The 27,410-nt window shown below is 45.8% G+C and overlaps 1 protein-coding gene and 1 long non-coding RNA gene across 2 annotated transcripts in view; one reads left to right on the top strand and one right to left on the bottom strand.

The window, feature by feature from the left end:
• Positions 1 to 27,410, top strand: part of slc28a1 (solute carrier family 28 member 1) — a 163,509-nt gene that overhangs the window by 57,435 nt on the left and 78,664 nt on the right. The window lies entirely within an intron of this gene.
• LOC144670136 (uncharacterized) lies at positions 1,366 to 27,395 on the bottom strand. The gene is made up of 3 exons (XR_013573824.1): positions 27,286 to 27,395; positions 13,770 to 13,895; positions 1,366 to 1,470 (listed from the first exon to the last, which is right to left on the bottom strand). It is a non-coding gene; the product is annotated as an uncharacterized LOC144670136 (long non-coding RNA).

Below are 27,410 nucleotides of genomic sequence, written 5' to 3'. Positions count from 1 at the left end.
GAGTTGCTGTGGCAGCATTCACTTTTCCATGCATCTTGTAATCTGGAACTATGGTTGGTGATGGTAGTGGCTCAAATTTCTTTCCATCACATGGCTGACCAGAAACCCCTCCCACTCTTACCCGCCTGCCATTGGCGTTTGCTGGAATGATTTACAAGTTGATACTCAACCTGTTTGGCCACATCATGAGCTTCCTTGGCCATCAAGTCCTGGGTTGGGACTTGAACCCAGAGCTTCTGGCTCAGAGGCAGGGACACTACCCACTGAGCCACAACCTCTGTACAATTCATGGAACCCATGTAATTCAAAAAAATTGGAGTTCAAGATAGATTCTGGTGTACATCCAAGAATCTTGAGCTGAATCTAATTAAAAGTAAAGAGACTTTTATCACTTGCTGAAGCATTGTCAGTATTGCCTGGTGACGTCCTAGTCACCAGTTTTCTCCCCTCTTCTGAATATTTTGTCTCTTTGTTGAAGGACTGTTCATGAGCACTGGCTACCATCTTGAACCTCACCCAAGTGACTATGATTGATGTGTGAGCAAAAAATTTGAATAAGAAAATTATAAATTGTGCACTGGGAAAAGAGCAAAATGGGTAAATTACCAACAGAGGTGTTGGGAAGAATATCTTTACTTTCCTCTTTTATATAGACTGGTCCTCAGGTTCTCCCTGAAAATTTCCTCCCCCCCCCACCCTCTCCTCCCCGCCTCAGAATAACTCTACTAGTTTCATTCTACAACATCAACATACATTTACACAGCGTCTTCAAGATAGTAAAATACTCTGACGCCCTTCAGAAGAGCTTTAACAAAATTTGACACCAAATCTACAGACCAAGTTCAACCAGGTCATCATTCCCAAATTGGCCTTATGCCTTTCTAAATAATTTCACCAAATATTTCATCAGAGTCAATTTTCCTTAAAAATTACATAAAATTACTGGACACTGATTTAAAAAAAGTATTCATTCACGGGTTGTGGGCTTCACTAGCTAGGCCAGCATTTATTGCGCATCCCTAGTTGCCCTTGAGAAGGTGGTGGTGAGCTACCTTCTTGAACCGCTGCAGTCCATGTGGTGTCGGTACACCCACAGTGTTGTTAGGGAGGGAGTTCCAGGATTTTGACCCAGCGACAGTGATATATTTCCAAGTCAGGATAGTGAGTGGTTTGGAGGGGAATTTCCAGTTGGTGGTGTTCCCATCTATATGGCGCCCTTGTCCTTCTAGATGGTAGTGGTCGTGGATTTGGAAGTTGCTGGCAAAGGAGCCTTGGTGAATTCCTGTAGTGCATCTTGTAGATGGTACACACTGCTGTTACTGTGCGTCGGTGGTGGAGGGAGTGAATGTTTGTGGTTGTGGTGCCAATCAAGCGGGCTGCTTTGTCCTGGATGGTATCAAGCTTCTTGAATGTCATAGGAGCTGCACTCATCCAGGCAAGTGGAGAGTATTCCATCACACTCCTGATGAGCTATAATAAAATAAAATGTAGAAAGTTTTGCTTGAAATGCTTATTTATGTGCACATAAATGCATATTTGTGATATTTCTGTATTTATTTTGTGATTAACTGGAAGATTTTAGTATTTTTTTTAACTCTGAATTAAATTTCTTGTTTGTTGATAGATTGATGTACATTCTTAAACCTGTTCAGAACTCTGTTCCTTGGTGTCCAAATACTGGTGACATTTGGTCTCTGTCAACTTTTTGCTGCCACTGAATTGTCTGAAACACGGAAACCTGTAAAACTTGTTGCACGACTGCTATGCTAATAACTTGCAGGTCCTTGTGTACAAGGAGGGGAGGTGGCAGTGGGGCATTGGTGGGGTGAGGTGGGGTGGGGAAGTTGTTGCTAGTATGAGAAGGCAACGTGTCCTCCTTGACGGGATTCCTCCTTACTGACTTCACTCTGGTCTCTGCCATCTAGACGGTGTGGGGTGGGGATGTTGTTGGCAGTGGGAGAAGATTGACTGACTTCACTCTGATCTCTGCTGTCCAGACTGTGGGGGAAGGGTCTGGTTTCTCTTTAGCTCCATGTCCCAGCAATCCTGAGCATTAGAATGAGAGCTGGAAGTTGATGAGTAGAAATTGTGGTCCCTGAAGAGCAGCTGAAAAAAAATTGCTCATCATTCCGCTATTTAAGAAAAGCAGGGAGAGCGGAACCAGGGTATTAAAGGCTGCAGTTAGCCTAACTTCTGGTGTTGGAAAATTACCGCAGTCTGTAATTAATGATGGAGTGGTGAACATTTTGAAACCTTTTTCAGCTGGTCAAAGAGGCGGCATGGATTTGTAAAGGGTGCCTCATGACTGGGAAATCTTTTTGAAGAGGTGACTAAGGTAATGGGCAGGGGAATGCCTATGGATGTTATTTATATAGACTTCCAGAAGGCATTTGATAAAATCCCACATAAGGGATTGTTAGTTAAAGTTGAAGCTCTTGGAATTGTGGGCAAATTACTGATCTGTTTAAAAATGACAGGAGGCAGAGCGTTGGGATTATGGACAAGTATCTAATTAACAGGATCACTTTCTACAAGGATCTGTATTTCAGTTTGAGATTGTAGATGTCTAAGGGAGCGATAATTTTACTGCATGAAAAGGATGCTGATTCTTTGGCATGTTGACTCTGATTGTTTTCCATGGAGAACACACCAGGGAACTATTGTTCCTTCACACTTTTGCTAAAACCAAAAAAGTCTCACGTTCCCTTTGCCTGCAGAGGATAGATTTCTGTTAAGCAGTGGTGTTAAGGAACTGGAGGAAGAGTCAGGTATCTGAAGTTAAGTCATGGATCAGCCCACGTGGGTTGTGCATTTGTGGGTGGCAGCTTGTGATATCCCACAGAGGTCACCTGTGGAGCCTGAAAGGAGTCACTAGCATAGAAATTAAGCACCGCAGTCGCTTTCACAGCCACTGGCAGTGGATGCCCTCCATGTCCCCATGGCACCAGATCCTGCTGTAAGTGGCAGATGTGACCAACCAGTTCCCTGGACATGCACAGTCATCGGCGACACTGGTTCTTGGTCATCTGCAGGAATGAAAGACATTGGGTGTCACTAAGCACCGACCAGCGACAGTTCACTGTGGCTCTTCGATAGCGTGTGCAGGAGCCCCAGCCTGAGGTTTCTGCTCCTGTCTTTGCGCAGCCAGGAGCCTCAGTCACTCTCTCCTCCATCGTCTTTGCACTCTGAAGACCATCAGGCATGCAGCTAGTTCACCAGGCTCCATGATCCTGATGTACTCCTCTTGTAGGATTAAAGAAAGAGACACGCGGGTTAGCATGGGTGTACTAAGAACCTGTCCTGGTTAAGTCTGAAGGCCCCTTAATGCTTCCTGGAGATGTTGGCCACCACTTGGATGGCCAGAGATTAGTGCGCTGCATGGCTGCCCAAAACCCCACCCACCTCCGCCCCACTCCACCCAACCGATTGGCGGCAGCTTTGCCCTTTGGACTGCATGCTGTGCTCTCAGCTCAGGCACAGGCATTCTCCTAACCCGCACTGCAAGGCTGCACTGTTAGCATAAACCATGGGGGAGACTGGTCCAAACCGGAATGCTGACATTGCAAGGGGCTGTGAGCGTCTCCAGCACTGACTGCTCCATGGCCCAGCTTTAGCAAGGAGATTGTACAACGTGTCCAGTCGTCCAACTGTTCTGCATTCCACTAAAATGCTCATGAATTTGCAGTCTGTGCGAGGGGGAAGGTGGGGCAATGAAAAGCTTTGGAGCACTTGGTGACATTTTGATGCCTCTGCGATGCTTGAATGGGCAGAGAAGCTAGAGGCCCAACTCCAATCATATCAATGTGGCTGTGCCTGAACTGTCTCAGCTGCAGAGGAATAGTCACTTTATACAGGTTTCCCTAATGAGTGGCCACTTCCCTCGCCCACCCTACACCCCCACCCCGAATACTTGTGCACTATATTCAACAGCAGGGCAGCCCTTGCACACCCCCCACCCCAACTCACCTCGACGGCTCGGCTGGCCTTAACCCCAACCCCCCCAGCTTGAAGTCCAACAGCCGACCCTGGCGAGCGCTGCACATTGTTACTGTATCCTCACCTTTTGAGTTCCCCTAAAAGTGCAGCCCGCCAAGTGCACGCTTTTTATGTGCTGTTGTGAAACATGTCGGAGTGCTTCCCTTCGACATGGGCGGACGATCCAACAGTGGGGGGGATGGGGGGGGGAATCGATTTCAGTGGGCTGGCCTAATAATGACAGGCTGATGTATTACAATGAGGCTCCCGACATCCAATGGTGGGAAACACGGCCCACCATCGGCAGGCTGAGCGGACAATCACAAACTGGTTTCACATTGTCATAAAACCAATTGTGCCACATTGTCCACTGACACCACCGGACATGCCCGACACCTGTGGGTATGGAAAACTCCGCCCAATATCTTTAGCTGCTTCCCTCTGTCATTAGGTTAGAAGTGAGGTTGTTTACTCAGAACTCCACACTGATGTGTTCAGCTCCATTCACAGGTCCAATAATGAAGGAGTCCGTGAGAATGCACAGTACAATCCCAATAACATTTGCTCCATAAAATTACCAGGCGATGACCATCAACAACAAGAGAAAATCCAGACAAAGACTTTTGACCTTCAAAAGCCATCACTGAATCCCTGACCATCAATATCTTAGGGGTCACTGGTTGAACTGGGCTAGACTTACCCACGATGGCTACAAATGGCTGCTTATCCTGTTACCTGCGACTGCCAGAATTCTCTCCGTCAACTCCAGGGATCAAGTCAGGAGATTGGGGAAATATTCACCACATGCCTGGAATTGTGAAGCATTTAGTGAATCATTTTTTGAAGGAAGCTCAGGATTGATAATCGTAGATTTCGTCTGTAGGATTTCCACATCATAATTTGGGAAGAAGGTTCAGGATATGAGTGAGTGTCCGTCAACCACACAGTTCAATGAATGCTTTTGTTTTATTTCTTGTGCAGTGATGTGATTTCTCGTGTATGACAAGTTGAAATAAACGCATTCCCCTCATTTGTAAATATCAGACAGGAGGCATCAGATTTGGACAGATAGAGACACAATTGAACACATACAATCTTTTCATTATGTAAAGTGAGTAACAGTCTAATTTAGATTTGTAAATATGTTACAATAAAGTTAGTGTTTGCAACTAGCCATCTTCAGCAACGCAACAACACAATAATAGACCAGATAATGACCATCTCCAACATGAGAGAATTCAACCATTGCCCCTAGACATTCAATGGTATTACCATCGCTCAATCCCCCACTATCAACATGCTGGGGATTAGCATTGATCAGAAACTGAACTGGACTAGCCATATAAACACTGTGGCTACAAGAGCAGGTCAGAGGCCAGGAATTCTGTGGTGAGCAACTCACCTCCTGACTCCCCAAAGCCTGTCCACCATCTACAAGGCACAAGTCAGGAATGTGATGGAATACTCTCCACTTGTCTGGATGAGTGCAGCTCCTACAACACTCAAGAAGTATAACATAGTCGAGGACAAAGCAGCCCGCTTGATTGGCAACCCACCCACAATCATTCACTCCCTCCACCACCAACGCACAGTAGCAGCAGTGTGTACCATCATCAAGTTGCACTGCAGGAATTCACCAAGGCTCCTTAGACAGCACCTTCCAAACCCATGACCGCTACCATCTAGAAGGACAAGGGCAGCAGATACATGGGAGCACCACCACCTGGAAGTTCCTTTCCAAGTCACTCACCATCCTGACTTGGAAATATATCACCGTTCCTTCAATGTTGCTGGGTCAAAGTCCTGAAACTCTCTTCCTAACAGCACTGTGGGTGTACCTATACCACATGGACTGCAGCGGTTCAAGAAGGCAGCTCACCACCAGCTTCTCAAGGGCAACTAGGGATGGGCAATAAATGCTGGCCCAGCCAGCGACACCCACATCCCATTAATGAATAAAAAAAAAGTGGTTTTTAGATTCCTGGGACATTGGGATTGATCCTGAGAGAATTGGGACCTATACACACCACATGGGGTTTAGCTGAACAGAGCCAGTGTCCTGTATTTAATCTTTGAAAGATACCCTCGAGGTATCTCTATCTAATCAATCAATCAGGATTAAATGCAAACAATATGGTGCGGTGTTGGGTTTAAGATGGGACATACAATAATAGTTATCTAGCAAAAACATACGACCCTGACAAGTAGCGAGTACCGATGTAGATTGGACAGGATGTCTGGCAATTGCAAACAAGTCTTTCTTTCTTCTTCCACTTCTCTCCTTGCCCAATTCTTCATGTCTTCTCAGACCCCCTCAGGAGGGTTTGACCAGAGTCTTCCTTGAGAGTTGCTTCCAGCTCCTGAACTGAACTTTCAGTCTGTTACTTTATACCCTTTCTCAGAGCTGGATACCTGTTGGATTATTGACGAGGCCGTTTTGCCCCTGTAATGATTTACTTCATTTTGAAATACCCTATCAAACATCGAGCTCTTTGTCTAAACCTTGGGTTGAAAATCCCGCCTTTAACACCATTCACCTGCTTTTTGAACCTCCCGGCCTCCAGCAATCGCTCTGACCTCATCTTTTCGCAGTGCAATACACCCTCCAGTAACATTCCATCTCCAGCTTCAAACTCACTCCCAAAGGTTTCCTCATTTGCATCTATTCCACTACCGGTTATTTCTGGCTGTTTGTAAGACATGTTAAACAAGCTATTCATAATGGCCAATCAGTTGGGCTGCTCTTATTCCTTATCAGGCTATTGTTGTTCACTCAGGTCACTTCTATTCTACACACACACACACACACACAGCAATGAACTCATATATTTCAGCAAGAACCTTCATTCAGCAAAGTTAAGAGAAAATCCTAACGCAACTTTGTCCGATGGATGTTTGTCTTAAGTTGCTCTCCCACTTTTGCAAGAAACCTTGTTTGTCCATGGGTCTCTTTTGGGCTCATCCTACTTTCCCCACTAGCCTCGTTTCTATGAAAATGAAATCTTAAGCAATTTCCGCTAGAATGAATTTACATCGCTAACCCATTCCTTTGTCTGTTTCAATTCCACTTTATTGATAGATATAGCTAATTTCTAACACCACATCAAATGTCCTTGCAGGACAGTTTGCTAATGTTATTGGGGAGGGTTTAAACTAACGTGGCAGGTGGATGGGGACAGGATGTAGCATTGAAAAGGGGAAACCAGATGAACTCAGGATTGGGAGAGACAGATAGCACTAGAGTGAGAAATATTAAGGTATTAGCTGGGGTCACACTAAGATGAAATACAATAAGGCCTAAATTAGCTTTAATGTGCATGTTTGTGAAGGCGGGGAACACGGTTAAAAAACGGTTGGGGAGCTGCAGGCGCAAAAAGCCACATGGGAACCTGATTTAGTGGTGATAATGGTGACCTGGCTCAGAAAAGGGCAGGACTGGATACTAAATATTCCTGGATATAAGGTTTTCAGAAAAGATAGGGAAGAAAAGAATGGAGGTGAGGTACTGGTATTGATCAAGGAGAATACTAGGGTGCTGGAGGAAGAGGATGTCCTAGAGGTGCCAAGGACAAAATCTATTTAGAGTTAAGAAACAATAGAGGTATCATTACACAACTGTGTGTATTCTATAGGCCACCAACGAGTAGGGAAGATATAGAAGAGCAAATTTTCGGGGAGCTTATAGAGAAAACAATTGATGTGGTGTCTTTGATGAACAGACCACAGGAGACTCAGGTACAGGTTACGATCGTTTATTCGAGCAATTGCAAGGAGGGCACCATCTCAATACAGCTTGAGACAGTACTCTGCTAAACTACAAGTGTTCATCATATTTATACATTATTGGTCACGTACAAGAACAGTTGCCAGATTTCGATCTTGTCAACATATAGGTTTACATTAAACTGACAAATCTAGTGGCAAGTACATGTATTGTATGTCCCTATTTGTTTCTCACCTAGGCAGAGACCCCTCCCTCGTACCTAAACGAAGACCATCTGTCCTTTCCCTACCTGCTGTAAACAGGCTCAGTCTTAGTTGTTTTCCAACCTAAGGCTCCAGTCTGACTCCCAAAACTCCCAATCTATCATATTTACATTCTTCTTTGTCCAATATGGCCTTGCTGATACTCACAAGCCCTGAGAATGTGCAAAGTTTAGATTTCTCTCTGTCCAGCCTGGCCTTTAACTGTTAACTGCTTACATAGACAGGTTTTGCCTGCTGGGATATTTTTAAGTATTGATTCCCTTCAATGAGTTCTTACTGCATACCTATACTGTATCCCTTTATTTCCCCCTAACACTATAGAGTAGCAATAATGGGCACTTTAAATATCCTAATATCAAATGAGATAACAATAGAGTAAAGGGAAGAGAGGGGCAAGCGTTTCTGCCCAATATTTATCATAAAGAATAGATTATATAGTCATTATCACATTGCTGTTTGTGGGAGCTTGCTGTGCAGAAATTGGCTACCACATTTTCTACATTACATACCACATTTTTCAAGTGTGACAACATCTGAAAAAGTACTTTATTGGCTATAAGGTGATTTGGGATGTGCTGAGGTAGTGAAAGGTGCTATATAAATGCAAGTCCTTTCACAATGATGAAGCTGTGCCCTCTGCTGGTAACAACAGGTAAACAGTGAAACTGGATCACATGGAGGCGAGAGATAAGACTTCAGTTTTGCAGCCAGTCTGCCCTCTGGTGGTTATAATCAGCAGCACGAGACTCCCAGAAGATTTTAAATTATCACAGGTTTTATTCTACTTTGGACTCTTTATAATCAAGTTCCCTGATCCAATCACAGTGATTCCTCCACAGCAGTAAAACTAACCTAAACTAAAGAAAAATTAAAAATAATCTGCCTGTGAAAAGAAATATTTAAATGAACTGTCTATCATCTTGTGATTTTTTTTACCAGGTTTTAAAAGGGTATTTTAAATTATTTCTGCAAAACTGGGACAATTTAAACACAACAGACAGTGGATATCTGGCAATGACTTATGGGGCAATAATTAGCCATGCAGATTCTGATAACATGGTGAATGGACCTTGTTACCCCACTGGTGTTTAATCATTCCTTTGCTCAGCCTCTTATTCCTATTAATTAAAGTTTCTGCTTTTTATTCATTTTCAGTCTTTGTTTTTGATGTTTTCAGGTTTTATCAACATCATCCAGGACAAAGCAGCTCCGCTAGATTGGCACCAGATCCACAAACATTCACTCCCTCCAACACCGATACACAGTAGCATCAGTGTGCACCTTCTACAAGATGCACTGCAGGAACTCACCAAGCCTCCTTAAACAGCACCTTCCAAACCCACGACCACTACCATCTAGAATGACGAGGGCAGCAGACACATGGGAACACCACCACCTGGAAGTTCCCCTCCAAGTCACTCACCATCCTGACTTAGAAATATATCGCCGTTCCTTCACTGTCTCTGGGTCAAAATCCTGGAACTCCCTCCCTAACAGCGCTGTGGGTGTACCTACACCAGGGGGGCTGCAGCAGTTCAAGAAGGCAACTCTCCAGCACCCTCTCAAGGGCAATTAGGGATGGGCAATAAGTGCTGGCCTAGTCAGTGACGCTACATCCCATGAACGAATAAATTAAAAAAAGAACCAGGAGCAAGAGTTGGCCATTCGGCCCATCGAGCCTGCTCTGCTATTCACTAAGATTATGGCCTATCCGATTGTGGATGTAACTCCGCTTACCTTCCTGTTACCCCATAATCCTCGATTGCTTTGTTGGTCAGGCTGTAAACTGTTCATCATCCCTTCAGCCAGATATCAGCTGAATATTACCGACCATGGAATGTCCAACAAAGTCACCTCCCAAAGGCCCAACTACATCTGTCACTGACTCAGTGAATTCACAACCCTGTGGTTCCAATTCTACAATCGGTGAAGTCTCCCTGTGACATTGTGGAATCACCTCGATAATGCACCTGGTCTTCACGATCTATATTAATTCACATTCTCCTTTAGGCAGAGTGGAGCTGCTGGACCCTGGAGATTACATCACAGCAGCCCCTCCTCGCCTCCGATCTCTGGCTTCCGGCAATGGTTCAGTGGGGTAGCCACTTGCTTATCAGACAGAAAGTTAAGGATTCGAGTCCTACTCCAGGCTGAAAATTAAAGCAGGCATTCCAGTACCATACTGAGGGAATGCTGGACTGTCAGAGGTGCCGTCTTTCAGATAAAACATTAAACCGAGGCCACAGATGCCCTCTCAGGTGGATGTAAAAGATTCCCTGGTTCTAGAGCAAAGCAGTTATCCCAGATATCCTGGCCAATATTTATCCCTTAATCAAGTCACTAAAAACAGATTGTCTGGTGATTATCACGATGCTGTTTGAAAGAGTTTTCTGTGATCAAATTGGCTGCCATATCTCTCACATCAGCACAGTGACTAAATTTCAAAAGTATTTCATTGGCTGTAAAATGCTTTGGGGTGTCAGGTGATCATGAGCCAGTCTCTCCACACAATCAAAATCCCTGGTATCATCCCAGTAAATCTCTTCAGCCTCTCCAAGTGTGTCCACCCTTCATAAATGTTGAGGCCTGGAATTGGACTCGACACTCCAGCTCTACCCATGCATTTCATGGAAGACACCAAATCCTCCTGTAACCTGGCTCAGGTTGCACATGCCCAGTGAAGAAAGAGCCTTCATTGATATAGAACCACTGGATGAAAGGCAGCATCTCCAACAATGCAGCACTACACAGGAGTGTCAGCTTTCACCTTTGCTAGAGTAGGACTTGAACCCAGAACCTCGTCATTCACTGAGACATAACAAACGCCGCTACCCAGTTGGTTTACACTGTGTCTCCTGACAACACAACATGGCCAGATGCAAGATGGATACCAATAGCCGACTGCGCATTGGTCAGCGCATGCACAGGAATCCAGTGACCACACACCTGTTGGGCCAGTGAGACAATGCAATGGGGATCCAGAGCTAACATCAATTTCAGAGAATTAAACCCCCCCCCCCCCTACACGGTAACAAAAGCCCCTCCCCTTGCCTGGGGAAACTGCCCCCCAGTCGTCTGGGCTGCGTGTCGGGTAGGGAAAGCCTCGGGTAAGGCTGCAGCTGAGGGGGCAGCGAGATTAATGTTACAGCCGGAGGGAAGGGAGAGGCTGGGAAACTGAGACAATGGACGGTGTTAAAATGACATCTAATTACATTATTATAGATCAACATTCCGATCACGGTTAATAATAAATTAAATGCCCAATTTATTATTTCCCTTTCCTAATTTTATACAAGAAGGAGTTTCACACTGGCAGGAGGTAAAACTCAGAGACAGTCAGAGAAATCCACACTCCCTGGCTTCCTGACCATAACCCTGCCCCAAGCTCCTAAACCCTGCCCAGAGTAAAACATTAAAACTGCACATGCATGGCATTGGCAACAAACACAGCCACTGGTTAATTCAATTGTGACCTGTCCAATAAGGAGCATCTCATCAGGTCACTCTGTAAGGTGTGATTGTTTGGATGTGAGCGAGTGACTGAGAAAACTTGAATTGACAAGAATTGAGATATGGCAGCCAATTTGATCACAGAAAACTCCCACAAACAGCGTCGTGATAATCACCAGATAATCTGTTTTTAGTAAAAGGTTAATGGTTATGTTAATTAGACAATGATGTTAATGATGATGTAAGCATGACATCCGGGTCAGGTGACCAAGAGACTCCAAGGGGACAAGGGACAGAACAGTCTGTGTCCAGAGGACAATGTACTTACCATCAGGTCTTGGTTGTAAATAGCTGTAAATAAATAGATTGTATGTAGTGAATACCAAGTGTATTATATTTGTGTTGAAGCACCTCAAAGCGCAACATGATGTATGTTGATAACTCCAATCCCATTGCACTGTCTGACTGTCTGTAATGACCACATTGAAATGACTGTAATATTCATTGATTGTATTGAATCACCTCTTGATCCATGTGTAAAAGTTGGATCTGATTGCGCTTTTTGTGATGGCCATTTAGAAATGTTTTGTAATGTTCTTCCAGATATTTTGTGAATAAAGTATATTTTTCCAAAAAAAATAGTTTGAAGAAGAACTTAACAAGTCACTCATAAAGTAAGAGAAACCTCATCGAGCAAGAAGACAGCACAAGTAACGGACAGTGATCCAAAACATTCCCTGTACCGTGTACTCCCTCACTCCCCTTGCTAATTACATTTTCATCCTACTCTTCTTTGGCAGGTTACATAGAGGAGGGCTGGGTAGATTGTGTGTGGTTTACAATGATGTTGCCAACAATATGGGTTCGATTCCTGCTCTAGCAGAGACCTGTCTCCCCGCCCCGCCCTCTGAGAGTGGCAGGCAATGGCAGGAACTGTCGAGAAAGCCAGTTCAGGATGGAGCAATGAGCCAAGTACCTGCCTTCAGACAGAGGGCACAAGGATGGAATCAGCACAGGCATCAAGTACTTTGAACAATTAATGTTCTAGGTACAGCCGCACCAATCACGAGTAAAGGTTATTTGGCACTCGTAGGTCATAACTCGCAACTGATGCTATAAATCTCACTCCGTATCATGATGTCGAACTACTGACCTGTGGTTAGATGGGGAACAAAGTGAAAGGCCTTAGATATCTGCTGTTGTACTGAGTGAAGCACAAATGTACTCAGTATCTATAATCACTATTAATAGTTGGTTACCATGGTTTCCTTATTACCTGTTCCAAAAGGAGTGGACGATGTTACTCCACTGACACACATGATTTGGAGGAGATACCAACTGAAAGCCAGCAATGAAACCTAGGAAAACCTCAAAGTGGAAGACTTAAGTGACTATATCTTGTCATTTATCAGTATAATTATTTTTATTAACATCTGTTTCATAAGTACTGTACATTCCTGTGGACAAATGCTACCATTTCCCAACAATTGGATCAAAGATTTAAGACGTGCAGGGTATATTGAATTCGGTTTACAGCTGTGGCAATATGCTCAGGGGGAACTGGCAGAGAGGTGGACAGTGAACTGGTACCTGCTCCTGAGAGTAGAGATAACTCAGCCTGTCCTGTGGAATTGTGTGCAAGTTTATGTGTGTGTCTGTGTACACATTTACACACATGAAGTTGCCGCCTTCACCAGCAGAGGGGTGTCGGGAGTGAGAGGAGTGAACAGAGTTTGTGCCTGATCACCACTTTGTAACAAAGAGAAATAATGTGGGTCTATTGGAAGCTTCACTCACAATCAGTGCAGACAGGAACTGCTGCAGTCCATTAATGAGGAGGCTGGTAGTGTCGGGGTAATGTTAGTGGTGTAGTAATCCAGGGACCAGTCTTAACACTCCAGAGACGTGAGTCTGGATTCTACTGTACCAGCTGGGGGATTTAAACATCAATCAATCTGAAATAAAATGCTAGTCTCATTAATAATGATCATGGAACTATCAGATTGTCATAAAAGCCCAATTCACTAATATCTTTCAGGGAAGGAAATCTGCCATCCTTACCCAGACTGGCCTATCTCCTTACCTACTCTTAGCCACACAATGTGGTTGACTCTTAAATGCCCTCTGAAATTGCTGAAGGAGCCACTCAGTTGTAGGCAGCTCAAGGGCGATTGGGGATGGGCAATAAATGCTGACCTTCTCAGTGACGTTCATATCCCAAGAGTGAATTTTAAAAAGAAGGCCCTTCGGCCACTCAAGTGAGATCATGGTTGGTCTATGTCTTAACCCCATGTCCTTATCTCAATTCCACCTCACCCACCTTTAATTCATATTCCTTTCTGAACAAAAATCTTTACCTGGAAAAGTTGAATTGTCCCCCAGACTTTTGAAAAGATTTCCACAACCCTTTGCATGTAAGACTGACCTTTATGTTGGAGAATCGGATGCCCAGGAGCAGGTGACAGGCCCACAGAATTAATATGCTAGATTTATAAAGAAACACAAAGCTCATATAAAATCCCTGTTAGCAATTGAGCCAAGACAAGAGACGGGTTAGCTAGAGTTGAACTTATTCTTGAAGAGTTCACTGCGTTACAGTCTGCCTCCAACAGAGTCAAATAATCTTTCACCTCATTTCCAATATTTTAACAATTAAGCTTTGATAAAATTAAACACACTGTTACCTGTCACAGGGAGTAAAATGAAAGCAAAAGGGGTACAAGGTTTGGATAGGGAGGGTTAGGGAGAAGTAATACTTAGTGGTGGTGACAACCTCCTCGGTATTCGACTGTCTCTGAGCTATGAGTGACTTTGTCTCCTGTGGGTCATCTCAACACTGAAGAATCCAATGTGGGATCAGCACATTGGACGCCCACAGAACTGGCAGTTCATGTTGCCATTGTTGGTGCTCGGGGGGAATTTCTGCAGCTGTGTCTCTGGTCCTATAGGCCCGGGCAGCCTATATTACCCAGTCCAAATTACCCTGACGCAAAAGAGCTCTGGCCTTTCTCTGGGCACGTCAAAGGCTACGAGTTTACTGTAGATAGTCCTCGAAAGCAAGCAGAAGCGAGCAATACTGAGTAAGAACTATCCACAAGACAGGAAAAGGGAGAGCTCTTGAACCTTTTAAGCTCATGAGTTATTGACGATGTAGTAAGCGGTACCTTTCTGGGCAGTGATTTCCGATTTCCTTTGTACGTATTATGTTGTGTTCCTTGAAATGTACCCACTTAATTGGCACTAATAATGGAGAATTAATGACCCCGCTGCAGGGAAGAAGAGATTGAGTAAATGTCATCGCAGTCAGGACCAGAACAGGACTAGAAAATAAAGGAGTGAACTTTTTAAAAATTCTTTTACCTGTTAAGGGCGTCGCTGGCTAGGCCAGCATTTACTGCCCATCCCTAATTACCTCTGAGAGGGGGGATTGGAGATTGAGGAAGGGCTGAAAGAATCTTGGGAAAGGCCTGACTTGGGTTGGCTTGTGAATCAATGATGACTTAGCTGACTGTACACTTGTTTAATTTCACTGTTAAACTCAATTACAATTTTAATCCAGTTTGTGACACACTGTGGGTAAAACCGGCTGAGAGGTCACTTGATGTGGGTTTGGGCCTTTACTGTCCAGATGTTTTTTAACCCTCAAGGTTTTGAAAAGGGACCAAATCTTGGCTTCGGTTGAAATCTAGCAGAGTGTGAAAACAGGCGTCCTGCTGTGTGAGAATTAAACGATAAACATCTTAGCTGAATCTCACATTTATGTGCCAGTTGTGACTCAGCGGATAACACTCTCACTTCTGAGTCACAAGGTTCTAGGTTCAAGTCCCAGGTCTTGAGTACTTGCTGCACCGTGAGAGTGAGGCTTTAGACTGAGCCCCATCTCTCTGCTGGAGGGAATGTGAAAAATCCCATGGCGCTATTTTGATGAAGAGCAGGGGAATTCTCCCCGGTGTCCAGGCCAATTTTCATCCCTCAATCAACACCCCACAAAAAAAAAATGGCATATTTTGTAATTGGGACGAAAGAGAATAGCGAGGTGTCAACATGAAAACAGAAAGTTCCGGAAAAACTCAGCAGGTCCGACGGCAACTGCGGAGACAGAAGCAGAATCAACGTTTGGAGCCCAACGTGACTCTTCCTCAGAACGGGAGAGAGGTAGCGATGTGATGGGATTTATGCTGTTGTAAAAGGGGGAGGGGCAGGTGGAGTAAAACAGAAGAGAGCAGGGAGAGATTAAAGGGCAGCGGAGATAAAAGGACAAAAATATCATGGAACACAGGCAAAGGGAGTGGTAATGATAGTATTAAAGATACAAAGCTTGTTCAGATTAGGGCGTTAACAGCAATTAAATGTCAGCACCGTCTAAAAGCAAAACGCTGCAGATGCTGGAAACCTGAGAGAAAAACCGAAAGTGCTGGAAAATCTCAGCAGGTCCGACAGCATCTGCGGCGGGAGGGACAGAGTTAATGTTTCGAGTCCGCGTGATCCTTCTTCAGATGTCAGCACTGTCTGAAAGCAAAATCTTCCTGTGTCATTTCATCACCCCCCCCCCGCCCTCTAACCCATCCCTGACCCGCTCTTTAGCTCCACCTGCTCCTCCAGCCTCCCCACCTGCCCCGCAACTTCCCCAACATCGTAAAGCCCATCACATCCCCACCTCTCTTCAGCTCTGAAGAAGAGTTATACTGAACTCGAAACGTTAACTCTGTTTCTCTCTCCGCAGATGCTGCCAGACTTGCTGAGATTTTCCAGCACTTTTTTGTTTCTTATTTCAGACTTCCAGCATCCGCAGCGTTTTGCTTTTATAACAGCAAAGTAGCGATTGGGTTAAAAGCGACTTTGCCGGGCAGAGAGACTGTGAGAAGAGAAACTGCAAGCACAGAAATTGAAGACGTTTTAGGTGTCACATTGACTGACGCAACAGACCCTGGGGACACAACCAGGGAATGTTTAAGTGGAGATTGTGCCTAACCCAGGGTCTAACGCTGCTGTGATATTAACATGGACCTGCTCATATTTAAACTGAATAAGTATAACCAGTCACTAATAAGGGTTAACACTTCAGAAGTGGAAAATAAAGGGCGAAATACCCCAAATTCCAAAACCTTGTTCTTAATTCCTATCAGAGGAAAGGTTTTCACTGTGATAAGGCTGCCAACCCTCCAAGATTGGACTGGATTCTTCATCCCCAAGAAACAGGGTTGAAGCATTTAAAAAAAAAACTTTCTTTGATGACTTCTGTCAATCATTTATAAAATATTGGAGAAGGGGTGGCAAGTTTGTTTAACTGGACAGGGTGGTCAAAGACAAAACGTCATCCGATGAAATCTCAAGGAATATGTCCAACCACAGTCGGCAGCTCTGTATCGGCGATATTGAATCCCTTTTACAGTCAGTCTGAACCCTAAACTTTCGACGAGCCAAGTGTGTACACACTGCACTCACTCTGCGCCAGGGTGGAGGGAGTGGATGCTACTGCCCGGGGATGGTGATGGTGGTGCCTGGGACACTGGTTGTAAGGTAGGATTCGGTGAGTATGACTATGTCAGGTTGTTGTTTGACTAGCCTGTGGGACAGCTCTCCCAATATTGGCACAAAGCTACAGATGTTAGTGAGGAGGACTTTTCGGGGTCAACAGGGCAGGGTTTGTCATTCCAGTACCTAGGTCAATGTCAGGTCAACAATCCATTTAATTCTTTTTTGACTTTTCTGTAATGGGTTGGTTTCAGAGGGCATTTCAGACTCAACCACATTGCTGTGGGTCTGGAGTCCTGTAGGCCAGACCAGGTAAGGATAGCAGATTTCCTTCCCTAAAGTACATGAGTGAACCAGATGGGTTTTTAAGACAATCGATGATAGTTTCAATGGTCACCATTACTGAGTCTAGCTTTCAATTCCAGATTCATCAATTGAATTTAAATTCCACCACCTGCCATGATGGGATTTGAACTCATGTCCCCCGAGCATTAGCCTGGCTCCCTGGATTTTAACACTGCCACTGCCTCCCAAGTTTGTTTATATACCAGTAAAACCAGGAGCAGGTCCTTAAAGACATGCCTAATAGAATGTGACAGTGCCAACTATTGAAAGGGATAAAGGGGAGGCAGTGGCATAGTGGTTATGTTCCTGGACTAGTAATCCCGAGGCTAATGCTTTAGTGACACAGGACAGAATTGTCCACACCGGCCGCGATGGTGGCTTTAACACCGTATCGTCCAAAACCCGCCACATTAATTACACCTTCCCGGGAAACACGCCATTTCCATGGCCGGCGGGATCTTATTCACCCGCCACACCATCACCTCACCGCTTCTTCACACCGGGCACCATATTTAACATCCAGCCACGGGCACACATCTCAGTGTTTCCAGCCCACAACTGCTGCAGGGAAGATGTCCAACAAAAGGCAAAAAGACTGCAGCCCCCCAGGTTTAGTGATGCGTCACTGAAATGCCTTTCGGACACCGTGGAGGCTGCCACGATGTCCTCTACCCCAGGATGGGCAGCAGTGTGACCAACCAGGCTTGGGAGGCGGTGGTCAGTGCCAATGCCCTGCAAAAGATGGTAGCCACCCTGTGCCACTACAGGATGACTGGTCTCATCCGTTCCACCAGGGTAACTCACTCTTCTCATCACCCTCAACTCTCACACTCACAAACCCATCGCACACCCACAGGGATCTCACACCTCAAGGGACAACACCACTAACTCTCACACACACCCTCACATCTCCATCAGCCTCATATCCTCTGGAACTCCCATCCTCATCCTGTCCATGGCTCCGCTCACCACACAAACATTCCACTCAGTGCCATGTGTCCTGCTCACACTCTCTCTGTCTGGTTCCATGCAGGAGAAACTGGCTCACATCAGCAGGGAGAGATCCCAGACCCGGGGGTGGAGTGGCCCACATTAGGCCCCTCACTCACTGTGAGGAGCGGCCATCGCGCTGAGTGGTGAGGATGTGGACCCTGCCTGCGGTGACGGTGAGGTCAGCAGTGAACACCCTCATGAGGATCCTACACCACATCATCCCTCCCTCAACACAACTGTGAGTTTCTCTCTCTCCTGCTTTTGACTCTGCTGCCCTGCACTAATTATCTCTACTTTGGTTCACAGGGAGCTCTGCCAAGTGACCGACACCCTCAGCCAGACAGTCCCTCAGCTCCATCCACATCCTCACCTCCAGCCAAGAGGATTCCTCCTCATTGCAGAGTTGGAAATAAGCAGCCTGGAAGTCCCGTCACTGTGGAGGGAGCAGCTGGCCCACGAGTGATTGCGGAGGGTGAAGTGTGTGTGTGACAGGGTCTCTCAAAGCCTCGTGCAAACTCTTTCCCACACACCCTCCCCTCTCCACGACCCTTCACTTGCACCTTCCACCCCCCTCACACCTACCTCCCCAGTTGTAGCCTTCTCCCCCGTTACCCCCTCCACCCCCCATTCTCCCTCCCAACCTCCCCCACCGACACCTCCATTCCCCCCCTCCCAACCTCACCCTCCCCCGACACCTCTTCCTCTCCCACCTCCTCGGCCATCACCCGTTGTGAGCATCAACAGTGACATTCCAACCTCCGTGAGCTGCTTCAGGTGGAGCCTTGTCCCTGAGAATCTGCCCAGCGGGTCATGGACGTTCCTGCAGGATCCCATTGCTGTCGGCCTCCAGCATCTTCTGCCCCTCGGACATCCGCGATGTGAGCGAGGCCCTGGCGGGTAAGGCCCGAATTCAGCACGTCCCAGTTGTCGAGACGTGTTCTACGCCGACGTGCTTTCCCGCCGACGCGGGCGGACCATCCAAGGGGATTGGACGATCCTGGCGCTCAGCCCTAATAATGATTTGCTGATGTGTCACAACGAAGTTCCCGAGGTCCGAAGGCGGGGATGGCGAGCTGAGCGGGCGATTGCGAACTGGTTTCACGCCCTCATGAAACCAATCGCTCCAGATTGGCCCACTCAGGCCACCGAATACACCCGACGCCGATGGGCACGGGAAATCCTGGTGTGGGTTCAAATCCCACAAGGGCAGCCGGTGAAATTTAAATTCAATTAATAAAACCTGTAATAGAAAATTAGTCTAATGGTGACCAAGAAACCATTGTCGATTGGAACGAAATCTGCCATCCTTACCTGGTCTGGCCTACATGTGACTCCAGAATAAAGCAATGTAGTTGACTCTTAACTACCCTCTGAAATGGTCGCGCATGTCACTCAGTTTTATCAAACCGTTACAAAAGGAATGAAACTAGAAGGACCATCAGGCATCGGCCCAGGCACTGGAAACGACAATGGCAAATTCAGCCCTGTCGACCCTGCAAAGTCCTCCTTACTAACACCTGGGGCCTTGTGCCAAATTTGGGAGAGCTGCCTCACAGACTAGTCAAGCAACAGCCTGACATAGTCATCCTCACGGAAACATATCTGACAGATAATGCCCCAGACTCCACCATCACCATCCCTGCAGTGGAAGACAGTCAGGAGGGGGACAGTCTGGAATGCTCAATAATGGCCCCGGACCCCATGAAGTCTCATGGCATCAGGTCAAACATGGGTAAGGAAACCTCCTGCTGATGAATCAGTGCTCCTCCATGTTGAACACCGCGTGCAGGAAGCATTGAAGGTGGCAAGGGCACAGAATGTACTCTGGGTGGAGAACTTCAATGTCCATCACCAAGAGTTGCTCGGTAGCACCACTGCTGACCGAGCTGGCCGAGTCTTAAATGACACAGCTGCTAGACTGGGTCTGCGGCAGGTGGTGAGGGAATCAACAAGAAGGAAAACTTACCCGACCTCGTCCCTCACCAATCGATTTGTTGCAGGTGTATCTCTGTCCATGACAGTATCGGTAGGAGTGACCACCACACAGTTATTGTGGAGACAAAGTCCAGCCTTCACATTGAGGATACCCTACATCGTGTTGTGTGGCACAACCACTGTATTAATTGGGATGGATTTCAAACAGATCTAGCAACTCAAGACTGGGCATCCATGAGGTGCTGTGGGCCATCAGCAGCAGCAGAATTGTACTCGAACACAATCTGTAACCTCATGGCCCCGCATATCCCCCACTCTACCATTACCATCAAGCCAGGGGATCAACCTTGGTTCAGTGAAGAGTTCAGGAGGGCATGCCAGGAGCAGCACCAGGCATACCTAAAAATGAGGTGTCAACCTGGTGAAGCAACAACTGAGACCATAAGACCATAAGACATAGGAGCAGAAATTAGGCCATTCGGCCCATCGAGTCTGCTCCGTCATTCAATCATGGCTGATAAGTTTCTCAACCCCATTCTCCCGCCTTCTCCCTGTAACCTTTGATCCCCTTACCAATCAAGAACCTATCTATCTCGGTCTTAAATACACTCAATGACCTGGCCTCCACAGCCTTCTGTGGCAATGAATTCCTTGGATTCACCACTCTCTGGCTAAAGAAGTTTCTCCTCATCTCTGTTCTAAAAGGTCTTCCCTTTACTCTGAGGCTGTGCCCTCGGGTCCTAGTCTCTCCTACTAATGGAAATATCTTCCCCACGTCCACTCTATCCAGGCCTTTCAGTATTTTGTAAGTTTCAATCAGATCCCCCCTCATCCTTCTAAGCTCCATCGAGTATAGACCCAGAGTCCTCAAACGTTCCTCATATGTTAAGCCTTTCATTCCTGGGATCATTCTCGTGAACCTCCTCTGGACCCTCTCCAGGGCCAGCACATCCTTCCTGAGATACGGGGCCCAAAATTGCTCACAATATTCTAAATGTGGTCTGACCAGAGCCTTATAAAGCCTCAGTAGCACATCCCTGCTTTTATATTCTAGTCCTCTCGAAATAAATGCCAACATTGCATTTGCCTTCCTAACTACCGACTCAACCTGCAAGTTAACCTTAAGAGAATCCTGGACTAGGACTCCCAAGTCCCTTTGCACTCCAGACTTCTGAATTCTCTCCCCATTTAGAAAATAGTCTATGCCTCTATTCTTCCTACCAAAGTGCATGACCTCACACTTCCCCACGTTGTATTCCATCTGCCACTTCTTTGCCCATTCCCCTAACCTGTCCAAATACTTCTGCAGCCTCCCCACCTCCTCAATACTACCTGTCCCTCCACCTATCTTTGTATCATCTGCAAACTTAGCCAGGATGCCCTCAGTTCCTTCATCTAGATCATTAATCTATAAAGTGAAAAGTTGTGGTCCCAACACTGACCCCTGCGGAACTTCACTAGTCATCGGCCGCCATCTGAGAAGGACCCACTTATCCCCACTCTCTGCCTCCTGCCAGACAGCCAATCTTCTATCCATGCTAGTATCTTGCCTCTAACACCATGGGCTCTTATCTTACTGAGCAGCCTCCTGTGCGGCACCTTGTCAAAGGCCTTCTGGAAGTCCAAGTAGATAACATCCATTGGCTCTCCTTTGTCTAACCTACTCGTTACCTCCTCAAAGAATTCTAGCAGATTTGTCAGGCATGACCTCCCCTTGATGAAACCATGCTGACTTTGCCCTATTTTACCATGCACTTCCAAGTATTCTGAAATCTTATCCTTAATAATGGACTCTAAAATCTTACCAACGACCGAGGTCAGGCTAATCGGCCTGTAATTTCCCGCCTTTTGCCTCACTCCCTTCTTAAACAGGGGGGTTACATTACCAATTTTCCAGTCCTCTGGGATCCTCCCTGACTCCAGTGGTTCCTGAAAGATCACTAACGCCTCCACTATCTCTTCAGCTATCGCCTTCAGAACTCTGGGGTGTAATCCATCTGGTCCAGGTGATTTATCCACCTTCAGACCTTTCAGTTTTCCTAGCACCTTCTCCTTGGTAATGGCCACCATACTCACCTCTGCCCCCCGACTCTCTTGAACTTTGGGGATGTTACTCGTGTCTTCCACCGTGAAGACTGACGCAAAGTACTTATTCAGTTCCTCCTCCATTTCTTTGTTCCCTACTACTACTTCTCCAGCGTCATTTTCCAGCGGCCCAATGTCCTCTCTCTTACCCTTTATATATCTAAAAAAACTCTTGCAATCTTCTTTTATATTACTGGCCAGTTTACCCTCATATTTAATCTTCTCCCTCCTTATTTCTTTTTTAGTTGTCCTCTGTTGGTCTTTGTAGGCTTCCCAATCCCCTGGTTTCCCACTGCTCTTCGTCGCATTGTATGCTTTCTCTTTAGCTTTTGTGCTGTCCCTGACTTCCTTTGTCAGCCATGGTTGCCTCGTCCTCCCTTTAGTATGCTTCTTCTTCCTAGGGATGAATTTTTGCTGTGTCTCCCAAATTACTCCCAGAAACTCCTGCCATTGCTGTTCCACTGTCTTTCCTGCTAGGCTCATCTCCCAGTCAATTCTGGCCAGCTCCTCACTCATGCCTCTGTAGTTGCCTTTATTCAACTGTAATACCGTTACATCTGATTCCAACTTTCTCCTCTCAAATTTCAGGCCAAATTCTATCATATTATGATCACTTCCTCCTAAGGGTTCCTTCACCCTAAGCTCCCTTATCAAATCTGCCTCATTACACATCACTAAATCTAGAATTGCCTGTTCCCTAGTGGGCTCCACCACAAGCTGCTCCAAAAAGCCATCTCGTAGACATTCCACAAATTTCTTTTCTTGGGATCCACTATCAACCTGATTTTCTCAGTCTACCTGCATATTGAAATCCCCCATGATCACTGTAACCTTGCCTTTCTTACACGCCTTTTTTATCTCCTGGTGTATCTTGTGCCCCACATCCTGACTACTGTTCGGAGGCCTGTACATAACTCCCATTATGGTTTTTTAACCTTTGCGGTTCCTCAACTCTACCCACACAGATTCTACATCATCTGACCTTACATCATTTCTTGCTATCGATTTAATTTCATTTCTTTCTAACAAAGCAACCCCACCCCCTCTGCCAACCTGCCTATCTTTTCGGTAGGATGTATATCCTTGGATATTTAGCTCCCAGTCCTGATCCCCTTGCAGCCATGTCTCCGTAATGCCCACCACATCATACCTGCCAATTTTAATCTGCGCCACAAGCTCATTTACCTTATTTCGTATACTGCGTGCATTCAGATACAACTGAGGACTATGTGCGTGCCAAACAGCATAAGCAGCAAGTGATAGACAGAGCTAAGCAATCCCACAAACAATGGATCAGATCTAAGCTCTGCAGTCCTGCCACATCCAGTCGTGAGTGGTGGTGGACAATTAAACAACTCACTGGAGGAGGAGGCTCCACAAATATCCCCATCCTCAATGATGGAGGAGCCCAGCCTAGCACAGCAGTGCATAAGATAAGGCTGAAGAATTTGTAACCAATTTCATCCAGAAGTGCCAAGTGGATGATCCATCTCGGCCTCCTCCAGAGGTCCCCAGCATCACAGATGCCAGTCTTCAGCCAATTTGATTCACTCCACGTCTTGTCAAGAAACAGCTGAAGGCACTGGATACTGCAAAGGCTATGGGCCCTGACAATATCCCAGCAATAGCACTGAAGACTTGTGCTCCAGAACTTGCCGTGCCCTTGGCCAAGCTGTTCCAGTACAGCTACAAGACTGGCATCTACCCAGCAATGTGGAAAATTGCCCAGGTATGTCCTGTACACAAAAAGCAGGACAAATCCAACCCGGCCAATTACTGCCCCATAAGTCCATTCTCAATCATCTGCAAAGTGATGTAAAGTTTTATTGACAGTGCTAGCAAGTGGCACTTACTCAGCAATAACCTACTCACTGATGCACAGTTTGGGTTCTGCCAGGGCCACTCAGCTCCCGACCTCATTCCAGCCTTGGTCCAAAAATGGACAAAAGAGCTGAACTCCAGAGGTGAGGTGAGAGTGACTGCCTGTCCTGAAGTTATTAATGTTTATAACATTATTAGAAATTATTTTTTTTAAATAGAGGTTTAGTTTGTGGGCGTATCTTAATTGGATTAAGGCCAGCTAGTCTGGGTGCTTTGTATACTAGTTTTGTGATGTAAGAGAGGTAGAGTGCATTTGCATTTTGTTGAATAGAGCATTCAAGAAGGGGAGTGAAATCTGGCACCTAGCCACCAGAGACTAAGCAATGTTTGTATTACTAATAAAATTGGTACTCTGGAAAGAGGTTTCATTGTTAGAAGAGGTGGAGTTCAAAGGGGCTGGTGATACAATGAGAATTTACATTCATTGAGATGTGCTGGGTATAACTGATAGCAGTTTGGAGTGGGCAGTGCAGAGGCAATGTAAGATCAAAGCCTGGAACCTACCACTGTGTCTGCACAGGAACCAAAGTGAAAGGAACCTCATTTTGAATTTGTACGGTGAAATTACTTTGCCTGGTGTCTGCTTAAAGTCTATGGGTTGCTATTGCCTTAGTAGAGATTAGTTTGGGAATTTGTTAAAAGCTATGATAGTAATTTGTAGCCATGTGTATATATTTAACTTGTGTAAATTAATAAATGCCTCATGTAGTTTGATATAAAAACCTTTTGAGAGCTGGTGGCCTGATTCCTGACTTTAGAACTGCATCTCAAACATACCACTTAAAATATAGGTTATGACAGTTATTTAAAGTTTCCCTCTGGGATTTTTAGATAACTCAGCTTTACCAACTGCTGTGTCATAACACTGCCCTTGACATCAAGGATGTACTTGACTGAGTGTGGCATCAAGGAGCCCCAGCAAAACCGGAGGTTAATAGGAATCAGGGGGAAATCTCGCCATTGGTTGGAGTCATGCCGAGCACAAAGGAAGATGGTTGTGGTTGTTGGAGGTCAGTCATCTCAGCACCAGGACATCACTGCAGGAGTTCCTCAGGGTAGTGTCCTTGGTCCAACCATCTTCAGCTGCTTCATCAATGACCTTCCTTTTATCATAAGGTCAGAAGTGAGGATGTTCGCTGATGATTGCACAATGTTCAGCACCATTCGTGACTCTTCAAATGCTGAAGCAGTCCATGTCCAAATGCAGCAAGAGCTGGACAACATCCAGGTTTGGGCTGACAAGTGGCAAGTAACATTCGTGCCACACAAGTGCCAGGCAATGACCATCTCCAACAAGAGAAAATCTAACCGTCGCCCCTTGACATTCAATGGCATTACCATCACTGAATCCCCCACTATCAACATCCTGGGAGTTACCATTGACCACAAACTGAACTGGACCGGCCACACAAATACAATGGCTAAAAGAGCAAGTCAGAGGCTTGGAATTCTGCAGCGAGTAACTCACCTCCTGACTCCCCAACGCCTGTCCACCATCTACAAGGCAAAAGTCAGGAGTGTGATGGAATACTCTACATTTGCCTGGATGAGTGCAGCTCCAACAACACTCAAGAAGCTTGACACCGTCCAGGACAAAGCAGCCCTTTTGATTGGCACCCCATCCACCACCGACGCACAGTGGCAGCAGTGAGTCGCATCTACAAGACGCACTGCAGTGATTCGCCAAGGCTCCCTTGACAGCACCTTCCAAACCCACAACCTCTACCACCTATAAGTATCTGTATAACAATAGTGTCTGTATGGTACAAACTGACGCATTTTCCCTTTGTAAAGAAGATAACATCTACAAACCAAACAAACACTTGCTTGTTAGTATGATAAATCATGCAACCCTGAAATGTGGAGATCCTCCACAGGACGAGGACTGGAGTTCTGAGTCCTGTTACATGTTCGTGTAGTTACAAGTGCAGCAGTGACTGTCCATTAGGACCTGATTTACTGAATTTTTTTCTCTTTGTGTTGTGTTTTAATGTGGTCAGCCTACACATTGTGACATTATCACTGTGAGCCTCATAGAGTGGGGAGAGCTGAGGAGGCCATTCGGCCCATCCAGTCCATGCCGGCTCTCGGTAGAGCAATCCAGTCAGCCCCATTCCCCTGCTCTATCCACATAGCCCTGCAAGTTTACTTCCTTCAAGTGCCCAACCAATTTCCTTTTGAAACCATTGAAACCTCGGAGGCATCTGTGTGGGAGGGTGATGAGAACGAGAGACGGTAACATCAGAATGTGCCCAGATTGTGTTGGATCGCGGCGGGGAAAGGGAGACCATGTCGCACAAGCGGTGACATCATCTCAATGATCACCGCGTAGCCTAATCATCAATCTGTTAGGAGAGCTATGGGGACAAGATGCCAATGTCCTTACAGTGGTGAACATTAACAGGATCCCTGTCCTGACCTACATACATAATCAATGCCTTGTCAATCTGTCCCCAACAATGATGGAGACCCTGAGAACAATAATTGATCATACCTCAGGATAACCAGGCTGTCATGAGCAGTGCTAACCATGAATGAAGCCATTCTTGGAACATTTTGACCTATGACCTCTCTGTAGTTCTGACCCACGCTGTAAGTCTTTATATCTTGCAGCATAGAGTTAGCACCAGTTACAGCAAGCACCCAATCAGAGGCTGGACTATTCATGGCTGGGACTTGAATGTATCACAAGGAATAAATATACACAGAAGCAAAGGTGTTTTACATTTGGTAAATTGTAAGTACAATAATTAACTGACTTGAAACCAAAATGTCAAAAACATTGAATTCTTGGAATCGATAAACTGGCGATCCTACAGAGGCGTGACATTTTCTGATGGAATTCTATCTCACTGTTACAAGGTCGAGATCAGGAGATAGTGAGAGCCTATAGAGCATATTTAACACTGAGGAGCTGTCAGTCAAGAAAGACAAGAGGAACAATGGAGGATGACAATTTTATGAACAACAGTTAGGGAGCAAGAGAGGCAGTGATCAAGAGAAGGAGGAGGAGTGACGGGGAGAATGAAAGGCAGTGACTGGGAGGGGGAGAGGGTGCGATCAGGAGGTGGAACAATGTCCAATAGTTTTATTGTGAACTTTTAAGATAAGCTCCCGCACCTCACAACTCTACATTCAGTAATTTTTTTGAAAACTTACTTTCTCAGGATGACTCCTTAGGCTCAATGTCGACCCCGGGCTGAATTATCTCAGGGGGTGAATTTTACATACCAGCTCTGTGTTGCAGTGTCCCTGTAACAGGCCTAAGCTTCGAATGCTGATGA

The sequence above is a fragment of the Cetorhinus maximus genome, chromosome 30 (assembly GCF_964194155.1).
Source record: "Cetorhinus maximus chromosome 30, sCetMax3.hap1.1, whole genome shotgun sequence".
Lineage (NCBI taxonomy): Eukaryota > Metazoa > Chordata > Chondrichthyes > Lamniformes > Cetorhinidae > Cetorhinus > Cetorhinus maximus.
The sequence above is the reverse complement of the archived record's forward strand: the minus strand, read 5'-3'. Positions and strand labels throughout refer to the sequence as shown.